The sequence below is a fragment of the Drosophila nasuta genome, chromosome X (assembly GCF_023558535.2).
Source record: "Drosophila nasuta strain 15112-1781.00 chromosome X, ASM2355853v1, whole genome shotgun sequence".
Lineage (NCBI taxonomy): Eukaryota > Metazoa > Arthropoda > Insecta > Diptera > Drosophilidae > Drosophila > Drosophila nasuta.
In genome coordinates, this window is record NC_083459.1 from 3,558,061 (window position 1) to 3,571,391 (window position 13,331).

Genomic DNA, 13,331 nt, shown 5'->3' on the forward strand with positions numbered 1-13,331 from the left:
AATTTAAATGCCAGCCGAAGCGCACGATGCGTATACGTAATGTGTGCGGCATGGCAGGAGGACGACGACGACGACGACGCAATCACATTGACATTGGCACACAGCAAGTAAATAACAAACTGCAAAAGTAACTTGAGCCGAGTCAAATGAATAATCTTTAAAGGCAACTTTCAGCACTGACTACAACATCAATCATTTAGCTAATAACGCTATAATGACCCTTTAATCCAACACACACACACACACGCACAAGCACACTTACAGTTACTTTTTGAGTGCGCAATTTATGAATGGAGAAAACGAGTACTCGAGCTCACAAGTTGTGGGCGAGCTGAGCTGCATTTTGCTTAAAGTGCGTGTCATAAGCGTTGACACGGTAATTACACTGCATGGCACAAAATGGAAAATGGGGGAAAGTAATTGCAATTTGCGCCATAAACAATGGCTGAAGCGTTGAGCTCCACAGCAGTGGAGCTCCAAAGTGCTCTAGTGAGAGGAAGTTGCTGAAAATGTAGAAGCACTAAAGAAAAGAAGAGCTAAAAGCGTAGCTATTAAATGTTAAACTGATATAAAAAACAATTCTATAAATATTCTACATGCTAAATGAAATAAATAAGAACTCATTTCTTTTATTTGTCTTTTAGAAACTGTAAAAGATGTAAAGAAAAAATTTATTAATAAGCTTAAGAGCAAAACTGATGTAAAAATATTCGAATGACTATGAAAAAAGTAAATAAAAAAGGTAAGTTTATACGAAGAATTTTAAGAAACACAAAAATAAATAAATAACAACAATAAATTCAAACAAAAGTAGGAAGTAGTAAGAGAAAGTAGCAAAGGAAAAAGAGAAAAAGTAAACCAGCAGTAAAATGTAAAACTTATATAAAAAGGATTTGAAACCGAAATATTATAAAAATAAAACAAAAGACAAATAATGTACGAAACAAAAGCATCAAAATCAACTAAAGTTAAAAGAGAATTTGTGATATTGTAGTTTACCATAAGAAAGAAAACACGAAATTTGAAAAACGAAAGCAGAGAATGAGAAGCCACAAAAGAAAACAAATGTGGCGATCAAAGTAACTAACCATGTTTCAGGTTTAATTTTGACAGCATCTTTTGTTAGCGAGGCAAAACAGGCGAAATTGAAATTTAAAAGCGTTTTGAAGTTTTCATTTCACGTCGCAGACGGTAGCATGTGAAATATTGAGCATTAGAGGCAACAGCCGCAGGGTTCTAACTGACTGACTGACTGACTGACTGGTTGGCTGGTTGGCAACCCTAACCAAAATTGTGGGCAACCCTTGCCGAGACCAATACCAATTTCAATACCAAAAACGAAAACGAGAAACGAAACTGAAAACCCATCGAGGCGAACCCATAATTCGTGCTCTGACTATTGATGAAGTTAAAGTCGCGCGTTTTGTCGTCTCATCTCCCTCTCTCTCTCTCTCACTCTCTGTCGGTGCAATTGAAAACAGGCGGCGCGTGCGGTCCGCAAACTCAATGGCTTCTCGTGTGAGCAACTTGCGGTCGAAATTTACACCTGCGCACTATTTTTGGGAAACAGGAGGAGGAACGGGGGGAATGTGAAACGGTTCCAAATGACAAAAGCGTCTAAGGTAAGAAAATGGTTTAGGCTCTTAACATTTAATAGCTTTTTGCGCGCAGTTGTTTCCGCAAACGGAAACTCCGCGACAACATTCGAGTTGCCACTGTAAAAGATATTTGAAATCTCCTTTTGGGGTGAAATATTAGTCTTGACGTTTCGCAGAATGTCCTTTCGATTATATATTTTTAAGCAGGTTGACTTTGTTTTTGGGCCAGCTTTGGCTTCAGTTTTAAGTCCATCAAATGCTGCCAGCCTTAATTTTTTGTTTTAATGCCGCAACGCTGTTATTCATTAAGTTTAATGAGTTCATTTGAATTTGAATGGCGGATGGGATGGGCTAAGAAAATGGAATTGAGCAGCCCCAAAATGAACGTGGAAAGGGAAAAGCCAACCAAAACCAAGCAGAGCACAGAGAAAGAGAAAGAGAAAGACGCTTGAAAGCGGACGATTTGCGGACGGCAATTTTAAAAGGCTTGAAATTGAAGCAAGTCTACAGGCTAATTGACAGCCCGCCAGCCCAATTTTTGGGGTCCTAAGAGTACTTTGGCGCTTTCCACCTTCGCATTCAGCCTCCTTCCCCTTCGTATTCCACTTCAGCCTGCGGGGAAAAAGACAGAGCATGAAAGAGAGTGGAGAATGGCGAGCAACGTACCACGAAGTTGCAAGTTGCCAGTTGCCAGCTGCCATGCGACTAATTCAATTAGCTTCGCTAATTTCGGCTCTATTAGCTGACAAGCTGCTGATGCTGCTGCTGCTGTTGATGCTGCTGATGTTCGATGTGCGATACTTTTAACGCGCACTGTACGCAAATAGCAGCACTCAACACATGCTCCACCCGATTGTCTAGAAATCTAATAAGTCGCAAATGCTGATAAATATCGGCAAAAGGTACTCAAAAAACACTCATCGAAATGTAACCAGAAAGCTACTTGGAATTGATAGCTAAACACCTGAGCCTAATCCAATAAGCTTTTTGTTGTGACTGACAAAAGTAGGAATTAAAGGCTAAGATAGTTTTAAGTTCGATTCACTTGAGAACCTCTAAGAGCGCATTTAATATTTGCGAATAATCTTTTATCTTTATGAATTGAATACAAACTCATATTATTAAAAAGAAAACAAAGCGAAGTGAATTTTCAACTTAAACTTCGCAGGCTTAAGATTTCGGGTTAACTCTTTTTTTCTTGAATTCGCAAGACATTTGGGAGAAATTTCTTGTCAATCTCATTATACTATAAGTATTATGTTCACTCTTGCGTTTACCAAACCACCAAAAGTGTATTTTTTGAAAGTCTGATTTAATTGAGCAAAGAAATTTTGTTTGCGGAATGGAATATCCGCTACATGAACGTTGAAGATATTGCCGAAAACCTTTTGTGATTATACCATGTCACAAAAAAATTGGTATAAGTGCTTCATAGACTTCAAAGATGGTCCCGGACTTGGAATGCTTCAGACGATCATCGACATCAGATGATAACCAACACTTCACTAAAGTTAAGGAATTAGTGCTTAAAAATCAGGCATTTGTCTTTTAAAAACCTTACTGATTTGATCGGCATATCAAAAGGATCTGTGAAAACCATATTGAAATTTGTTTGGTATTTTCTGCACTCGCTCTTCGTGACTATTTTGCCAAAAACTCGATGCATATTGTTCGCAATAGGGTAGAAGGGTATTATAACTTTGTGCCGGCAGGAAATGTATGTAACAGGTAGAAGGAGGAATCTCCGACCCTATAAAGTATATATATTCTTGATCAGCGTCAACAGCCGAGACGATATAGCCATGTCCGTCTGTCCGTCTATGTCTGTCCGTCTGTCCGTCCGTCCGCATGAGACACTGGACCTCAGAGACTATAAGAGATAGAGCTATAATTTTTCGACAGCATTTGTTATGTTTGCACGCAGATCAAGTTTGTTTCAAATTTTTGCCACGCCCACTTCCGCCCCCGCAAATCAAAAAAATCGAGTAACAAGTGTAATTTTAAAGCTAGACCTACGAATTTTGGTATATACAATTCTATACTAGTTATTATTCCTGAAAATTTGGTTGCGATCAGATAAAAATTGTGAAAGTTATTAACGAAATACTTTTGTATGGGCAAAAACGCCTACTTACTAGGGGTCTAATTTGCTTTGGCCGACAATCTGGTATTGTGCCGTCTATGGTATATATTGAATGGTGTGCTGTATCGATATACCAAACATACCATTTGGTATATTTTTAGTTTTTTTTAGTATTTTCGGTATATTTTGAAAATAATACCGCAATATTTTGCCCTTAGTAAAAATGGGTAGCGGGTATCTCACAGTCGAGCACACTCGACTTTAACTTTCTTACTTGTTTTGTTTTGTCGTGATTTAGTTCTGCGTAAGTTCTGATTATTCCCAAAACTCAAGAGATCACTCCGGGAAATGCGTTTCAAGTCGATTGAGGAGAAAAAAGCTGAATCGAAGAAGACGCTGATGGACTAAAGAGGAAAGAAACTATTTGGCATGTTTCGAGGATGTGAAAAAAACATTGGCATAAGAGTATTTTTTACGGGAGGGGATAAAATTGATTTAGAAGAATAAATAAAAATTTTCCCATTTTGCAAACCAATTCAAAATTTTTATTTTTTGCCCACAATGGTATTATTATGTATTTAATTTGACTTTCACTGCTTTTCCCATTTCCCATACTTTGAATTCATATTTAGTTCAGCATTTAATTTCATTATAATAGAAATAGAAACATACAATTGGAATTGATTTGCATACTTGCACATTGTTCATTGAATTTTCGTTTATTTTTGTATATTCACAAAATAAAATGTAATTAAATTAACTGACTCTCTCTCTTTCTCTCTCTCTCTCTCTCTCTGTCTCGGTATGTTAAATTCAATATGTATAATAATTAATATATAATTAGGTTAGACTGTCAAACAGCCAGCAGAATGCTAATTTAAAACAAAGCAAAAGTTATAAATAACAAAAAACTGGAATAAACTGAAACACAACAGACATTTATATATATGTACATATATACACTTGCAGATGTAATATATCTTGTGAAAACATATACACGTAAAATATACATATATATATATTGGCTGTTGACAAAACTTTTAGCGCTGACATCGCGGTGACAACATTTTCAACATTTTTAATTGCCAGCCACAGCAACAGGCATTTAAATTGCAATACCAGCAACAACAACAACAACCACAACAACAACAGTAACAGCAACAACAATCCAAAAATAATTTACCCGTTTTACACGCACGCACAGCACAAAAAGTTCCACATGCTAAACTTTTGACTCAGTTGCTACCCTGCAGTCATGAAGTGCATGAAGAGGGTATATTAAATATGGGGAATCGTTGAATGGAAAAATGTATAAAATGACTAATTTTATATTATATTTATGCAATTTTGGTTATATAGATATCATTTTGATTATTTAATATGTGCTTGATACTTGATACTTGATAATATACGGAATAGTACAGTTTGTTTTGTAAGTGTGCCCATATTATATATAGCATAATTAGCAAACAAACGTGACCGTATTTAGGTTTAAATATCCTTCACTTTGTTGTATGATCACACTTAATCTTAATTGTCAAAGAGATAAATACATTATATATATTTAAAGCTAAATATACGTCGGGTATTTTACTTGTAAACGGATAATGAAATTAAATAGTTTGATTAAACTTAAATAATACTGCGTTGTGCTGATGACTAACTTCGATATATATGACTGCTACTGCTGCTACCGTTCTACTTCTTCTGCTCTACTTCTGACGATTGCTGATATTCATAGCGTATTGTCTACTGACTTGCCAATACCAATAGATATCATTAGGTAGGTAGTCTTCCACTGTTACATTTACAATCTAAAAATAATCAGCTTAACTTGAATTGGCATGCACTCTTTCTTCGATTTTTCTATTATATACTCTAAATATGCCCATTTTCTAATAAAGTGTTTCATTAGTTAAGAAAAAATGAAGTGAGAATAACTTAACTTATCATATTTTTATGTAGGATATGCATTTGACCCTACTAGAGTTCATCCGAGCACACAGTCAATAAGTATCGATAGTTTGATATAATCCTTTTTGAAGCTAAGAGTCTCTCTCAAGTTCTGCCCACGACGCAATTGGCAACTGAATGCAATAACTTTAAATACTTTATATTACATCAATAAAAACTCTATGATAATCAAATGACATCGCTTTGAAATAGACAAACATTCTAATTAAGTAATTATTTATTGTATTTTTGGAGTTGTTAAAGTAAGTATATAAAATTGTAGAATTAATTTGAACATTTTATTTTATATGTGTGCTGCCAAAACTTGTCTAAAAAGTGTTTTAATATAATTGTGAAACGATTTTTCGAACAATGATTTTAATTGAATTTTAATAAGATTGCTTTTAGAAAATTGAAAGAAGAGCTTTGCGTTATTTGTGATAAGTTTTCATTTGCAAGCTTTATAATTTGAGTCTGGTTTTGGTTTATTGATAAGACGACTCTAAGCAGTCAAATGAAGTAAATTTCTGGCTTATTAGAGTAAGTTTTATATTTATTTATCTAAAAAAAAAAAAACAAACAAAACATAATAATTTCCGCTTGTCAAATAATTTCTTAAAATTACTAATTGCAAGGGTATTATCAATTGCGAATACCAAACCGCATTTCTAAAAATACACGTTTTGGTTTTTTGGTTTTTGCTTTTTTTCATTAAGAAAATTTCATAAGGTAGACAGACGTGCGTGCATATAAGAGAGTTTTATGATGCGTCCCCAGCACTGTTTGCCGGGTCCCCATGGTGGCTGCGGTGCGATGGTGGTACCAGGGGAGAGGTTCACAGGGGGAGGAGAGGTTATAGAGCAACGCTAAGCGTAGGCGCAGGCACGCGCCCATGTTTGCTCCTATGGGGAACAAGCAGCAACAAGAACAGAACTGAAAGTCGAAGTCGAAGTCGAAGTCGATGGCGCAGTAGAGATCGAGGTGAGGACAAACAAGTGGTGGAGGAGAGGAGGGGAGAAGAATACTTTGGGGTGGAATGGGGGCAGCGGTAACACACGTGCTGCAGCAGCGAATCGATTAAATTTCCTTAATGCCAAACCATAAATTTTCAGTTGTTTTACCATTGTCAACGACCTTTCAACCCAAAACACACACACACACACACACACACACACACACACACAGAGACACACAGAGACAGATAAAGGGACTGAGACATTGATACAGATGCAGGCAGAAAAAAGTGAAATAAAATAAAATTATGTCTAACATCACATAGTCGAGTTCAGCTGACTCTTTGTCAGAGTTAAGTGCCATACTACGAGAGAGCATTACATAAGCAGCATTTTCGACTACGTGTGTGTGTGTGTGTGTGTGTGCATGTGAATAACCGTTAAGCTTGATTTTCTTATTATACCCGTTACCCATAGGATAGAAGGGTCTTATAATTATGTGCCTGCCGGAAGCAGGCATCACCGACCCCATTAAGTATATACAAATATTCGTGTTCAGTGTCAACAGCCATATCCGTCTGTCTGTCTGTCCGTTCGTTCGTATTAACACCGAGATCTTAGAGACTATAAAAGATACTACTATCATTCTTTCTTATTTTTGTACCCAGATCAAGTTTATTTCAAATTTTTGTCACAGCCAAAAAATATTGAATAACAAGCGTAAATTTGAAGCTAGAGTCGCTAATTCTGGTGTAAATAGTAATAAGTATAGCATTAAATTCCTGAAAATTTCATTGCGAAATTATAAAAATTGTAGTAGTTATGTAAGAAACACTTCTGTATCTTTAATTACGCCTGCAACCTGGTATATTTTTACCTCTAAGGTATATTTCGATAATGCAATACTCGAATGTAGTACGTCGTAGATATACCAATTATGGTTTTTGGTATATTTTAGTATTTTACGGCATATGATTTGGTTTATTTTAGCTGATTTGGCTGATAATGTGGTATATTTTCACCCTAATGGTACATTTCAAATGTGACTTTCGGTATATTTGTACATTTGGTATATTATTCGGTTTATTTTAGTCGCATGGTGTATTTCGAATTTAATATTCCATAAATATACCAATTATAGTCGTTGGTATATTTTTGTATTTTTGCGGTATATTGCTTAGTATATTTTGAGAACAATGCATCATTCTTTTGCTTTATTTCAAAATGGATGGCGGGTATCTCACAGTCGAGCACACTTCACTGTAACTTTCCTACTTGTCTTTTTTCCTTTTGCTGGTTGTTTGCCTTTTCGTTTCTTAAAGTGATTTCCCTGCCCGTTCTTATATATTTTTTATTATTTTGCCCAGCGAAATGAGAGATTTGTGCAGAGATTTACGCGCCGCACAAAAATGAACTTGTGTAAATTTATGTGCATTACAAGCACTCACACACACTCCCATACACACACACACACACACCCATTCACATATTTAGTTGGGCATACAAATACAAATATTGAGCCTAGTGCTGTGCTTCATATGAAGACTCTGCCGCTAAGTAACTAACGCCATTAGCTGCTTAGTTTTTGGACTCGTCTTCATCCTGGTCTGCCTTTTTTTCAGCTTCTACTTCTCGCCCTCCTCCTTTGCTTTCACTTATACTTTCTTTGGTCTCCCTCCTGCCGCGCTGACATTATGTAGCTTGGCTGAAGCTGGCATTTTTATTGCTGCATTCCTCAAAGCAACATCAAAGTATCTGTGCAAAATCTGTGCTTAAGTCGGCTTTGGCTGCACGCCTAGTGAACGATAGGGGCGCAAACAAACTACTTACAATCCTCACAAGCACACGCACATACACTATATATGTGCATGTATGTGTGTGTGTGTGTGTGTGTGTGTGTGTATGTAGTTTGTAGTGGCAAACGCAACCTTCATTGTCAGTTGGCTCTTTTAATTTGTCACAATGTTGAATCCACAAAGGAAAGAGAGCTGTTGTTGCTCTCTCCTCTTCTCCTCTCGCTCGATGGGAAATTCAATTGAAAATGCGAATAGAATGGAATATAGAATTCAACTATCGAAGTGAGCAGCAGAAGTAGCAGCAGTGAGTGTGCTTTCTCCTAAGTCGATTATTTACTTATTCAATTTAGCTCTGTAATCGTTTTTTGGCCCACAAAATTCCCACAATCAATTGTCACTTCGCATCTCGAATCCAGGCAAAAGATTTTCTTCAACTTTTGTCACAATTTAATTACGCAGCAATATCCATTGTGTGTGTGTCCATTAATTAACGGCAAATTGTATTTACTTTCACACATAATTGCAATCAATAAAAGTGACTTTCTCATTCCTTTTGCATTCTTTTTAATCACCTCAAAATTTGCATAACACCTAGTTCAAATATGTATTTTAAATTATTTATATATATTTCGCCCAACCGAACTAGTTTTATGTACAACAACGACAAACAACTCAATGTCAAAAGTCAATAGGTTTATTAGCTCTGTGCAAACTTCGTTTGACTTTTTAGTTTGGAAAGTTCATAACATATGACAAAATACTAAAAGTAATTTTACATTGGGGAATTTTTAAGGGGGGGGCGAAGTGAAAATAAATATTTATAAGGCGAGAAAATCCATCTGCATATATTTACGACTACGAGATATGGAAATGGCAGACACACGTGGTTTATGTGTGTGAATCGGCTCATTTGCTTAGCACAGCGCTCAAAAGTATGCTATAATTTTTATACTTGGCGCTTCACAACAACAGCAACAACAGCAGCAGCAGTGAAATTGATGGGCAAAATTCTGCGCACTTCAACAAGCCAACAACTGGCTGAGTGTTTTCCATAAAAATTACCAATAAATTATGAATATTTATATGCAATTCTCCACCAGCCTCTCTCCCCCAAAAAAAGGAAGGCATTTCTGATTGCTTTTAGCCCCAAAAACACACACACAAAAAAAAAAAAAGAAAAGAATTCCTTCAAGCACATGAATATTCAATGAGCAACTGGTCTTGTCATTACCTTAAACATAACAGAGAGACACACACACACATTCACTCACAACGTAGACGAAAAGAAAATAATGTAGAAAAAACATAAAATAATTTTGGCTGTTGACAGGCAGCAAGAGAAAGAGAGAGAGAATGAAACACACGTCAGAAATCAACATAAACACACCTGTGACCTGCCTCAACTTCTTTTGTGAAGCATTTTAGCATGTTAATTATTTCTTTTGGTATGTATAGGAGACTACACTGAAAAAAGACCAGTCGAAGAACATTCGTCTTAGAAATTGTGTTCTTAAAATAAAAGTACTTTAACTTAGTTTCACAAATGCCAATAAGACAAAAAATTCTAGATTCTGGTTACAAAACTTAGTAATGCATCGAAATTCTTATAAAGTTGTTATGTAGCTTTTAGTTTTTGCATTTTCATTCATAGCTCGATTAGTCGAGTTGTCGCGAAGATTACTTTGACTTAAGATAACTTGGTCATAGGTGAAGTTGTCTTGAAATAAAAAGTGTTCTCTAACTTGAAAAATTTCAAGTTCTTAACGCACTATTACGACCGAAATTTTGATATTCTAACTTTTCCGATTCAGGTTACAAAATTCTGTTATTCATTCATTTTCCTATAAAGTTTTTGTCTAGCTGTCGTGAATGATTCATTAAAGTGTAAGCGCGAATCACAATTATAAGTATTTACTTGATAAAATGATCAACATATAACTTATATGTAACAAGTAAGAAATAAATAAAAAGTAACAAAAAAAAAAACAATCAAATAAAATGCAATATTTTATATGAAATGTTTTTGAAATCAAAATGGGTTTTCTAATTCTAAGACTTTGATTTGGTACTAAGAGCAAAATTTTGATTTTATAACTTCCTTTTTTTTTAAGTGCATAGAATTAAATTGTTTAGGCGAATTGGTGTGAAAATTCAATTAGTCCTTGAACGTTTTCCAGGGTATTCGATCAACCTTACTTGCCGTTTATCTTTGTCTCTTTATGTGTGTGTAGTTGTGTGTGTGTGTGTGTGTGTTATCAGCGCTCGCATTTATTAATTAAAAGAGGTCACAACTTGTGGGTGCCTGTATTTGTCAGCTCAAATTAGAATAGTATTTAGTACAGACACACACATACACACATACACACACACACACACACACAGCGAAAGGGACGTTGCCGCAAAAGGCAAATAAGCGGCCAATAAAAATATTATTAATATGCCAACGACACACAATCCTCGACTTTTTGGCATCCGCCTCGCTGATGTCCGCTGCGGTTTCGTGACATTGTCGCACACTCCAACACACACACACACACACTCACGCACACATACACACGGATAGGCAGACAGGAAAATTAGCAGCTAGCTCAACACACACAGCGCATCAGCTGGGTGTGTTTTGGCCATAAATTTATTAACTTAGTGTCACATTTATAGCCACATTTTCTAACCGCCAGCAACAGCAGCAACATTTGAAGGACACCCACACACACACACACGCAAACACACACACCTACATATATGAATATGTATGTATATGTGTTTAGTACACGCACATTAACAGCAACAGTGTTAAACCCTTCCCATTGTTAATGCCAAAACAAATTGCTTTAAAATACAGCCCTCTTCCCATAATAATGTCTAATTGATTGACCGGTTGAGCGTGAACATCGCCGCTTTCTGGCAATTTGTCAAGTGCCACACACAAACACAAACACACACATATTTCCAGTTGCCAATTATTGCGATGCGATAAGGCAACATCGTTCGCGCGCGTCCATCGAGAATGACAGCGACAATGACATTGTATTGATATTTATTTAAATTTCGCTAGGCAATAAAATCACTTAATTAAAGCGAGTCGAGTTGAGTTTTTGCTACACATGTTAACATAAATTATTAACATGTTGTTGTAACGCAATTGTTGTGTACAAAGTGAAACTAAAAGTTGATAGCAAATTGTTTTAGCTCCAGCCTTCAATATATTACGCCAAACTTCTGGAAGGCATTTTGCTAATACTTCAAATACTTTTTTGTTAGGCTCAAGTTGCTTATAAAGCACAGAACAGTTGAAAGTTAGTTTTCTATATTTACTAATTTGAACTTTCTCGCTTAATTAGTTTATTCCCAAAATTTTACAAAATTTAATTAAATTTTTATAAAATGCAATGCACACATTTTTCTACCAAAAAGTTATTTAATTTCAACCATCGTTTGCTGCACCAACGACACTTTAAATTTGATCACCAAATGAACTTTTAAATCTCATATTCAAAAGAACATTCTAAATCGAAAAAAACACGCGCATAGAAGAAGTAAAAAAAAAAGTATTGACAAAAATAAAAAAATAAAAGTTTTCGCATGCAAGAACTTAAAAATTCGTGTAGTTGGAAAACTATAAATACAGAAAAGTTGGCAAAGTAAACTTGCACTCAAAGACATCACTACTTTAAGTTGTTTGCATTTAACTCAATTTTGGGTAATGTTGGAGAACCTAATTTTTGTCAGTTAACTGACTCGTTTACTTTGCAGCTTCAACTCACATTTTCCAACGAATTTTGAAGTTGAACGCCCACAAAATAAACACGAAACGGAGAACAGAGAACCTTCTATTTTGTTCAAACTTTTTCTTTTCTTCTTATGAAATTTAATGTGTTGTGGCGGAGTTTTATCATTGGCTTTAATTCGAAAATAAGCGAGTAATGTATTTAGAGCAACCAACGTTTAAGTAAATTGTGAGTGTCGAGCACCTGTTGTCTGATGGGGTTCAAAGTCCTTATCGCGAGCATTGGCATTTAAAGCGATGAATAGCCCTGGGGGCTACCGTATAGACGCATTTAGTTTGATTGTTTCTATTGTTGGTGCTTATCGAACGAATATGTTGAAACAGATGTACGGTTCAATTCAATTTCCCAGCTAGTGATTAATACGTCAATATGTTGTCACTACGATAAGCACAAACATTTAACACAGTTCACACTAAACAATAAACCTAAAAAAAATCATCGAATACGACATTCAACAAAAAGTTTAAACTTACATTGAGCCACTGTCTCACAAGATAAGAATTCTTTATTTATTTTTTGGAACCGTTAAGAAGAAATTTTTAAAATGGGCGCGCCAAAAAACGTTGCATACCGCACGGCGCAACTTTAGCGACGCAACGCAGCCAATAGTACAACAATAACAAACAGTTTCACTCAAAAAAAAACACAACAGCAAATTGTGTGAACACACAACAATAATAATGATATATATGTATATATATATATATGTATGTATTTTTTTTAATATGTCCCAAAACGTTGCTTGCAGCGTCGGCGTCAGCGTCGTTTCCTTGTGCTGGGCACGAACTAACGGCAACGCAGTCTCGCGACCAACTGAGGCGCCCCAAACGGCAGCAGCAGCATTTTAAGAAGCAGCTGAAACAGTTGTTGCGTATCAAGCTTGGTGGAGCGTCAAGCGGAGGGCAGCGGGGGGGAGGGAGAGTTCTAGCAGCTGCTGTTGCTGCTGGCTGCGATAGGCGAACGACAGGCGAAAAGGAAACGCACCTCACCGGCTGCAGCTACGGCAACGGCATTTTGTAACGGTTAATACAAACGTCGTTGTCGCTTTTTTGTAGCTTCGAAAGCTTCGACGCAGATAGAGCTTAAAGTTTTCCCATTAACCCATTTACATCTGGCAATGCTACCCCACAAAGAGAGCGGCTACTAAAGAGAGCGCTTTC

At 36.1% G+C, this 13,331-nt stretch overlaps 1 protein-coding gene across 1 annotated transcript in view; it reads right to left on the reverse strand.

Moving 5' to 3' along the window:
* The window catches only part of LOC132796821 (uncharacterized), a 69,847-nt gene extending 57,038 nt beyond the window's left edge, over nt 1-12,809 (reverse strand). The window contains exon 1 of the mRNA XM_060808133.1: nt 12,645-12,809. The gene's annotated coding sequence lies outside the window, so the exon portion shown is untranslated. The remainder of the gene's footprint in view (nt 1-12,644) is intronic.
* Nucleotides 12,810-13,331: the final 522 nt, after the last annotated feature.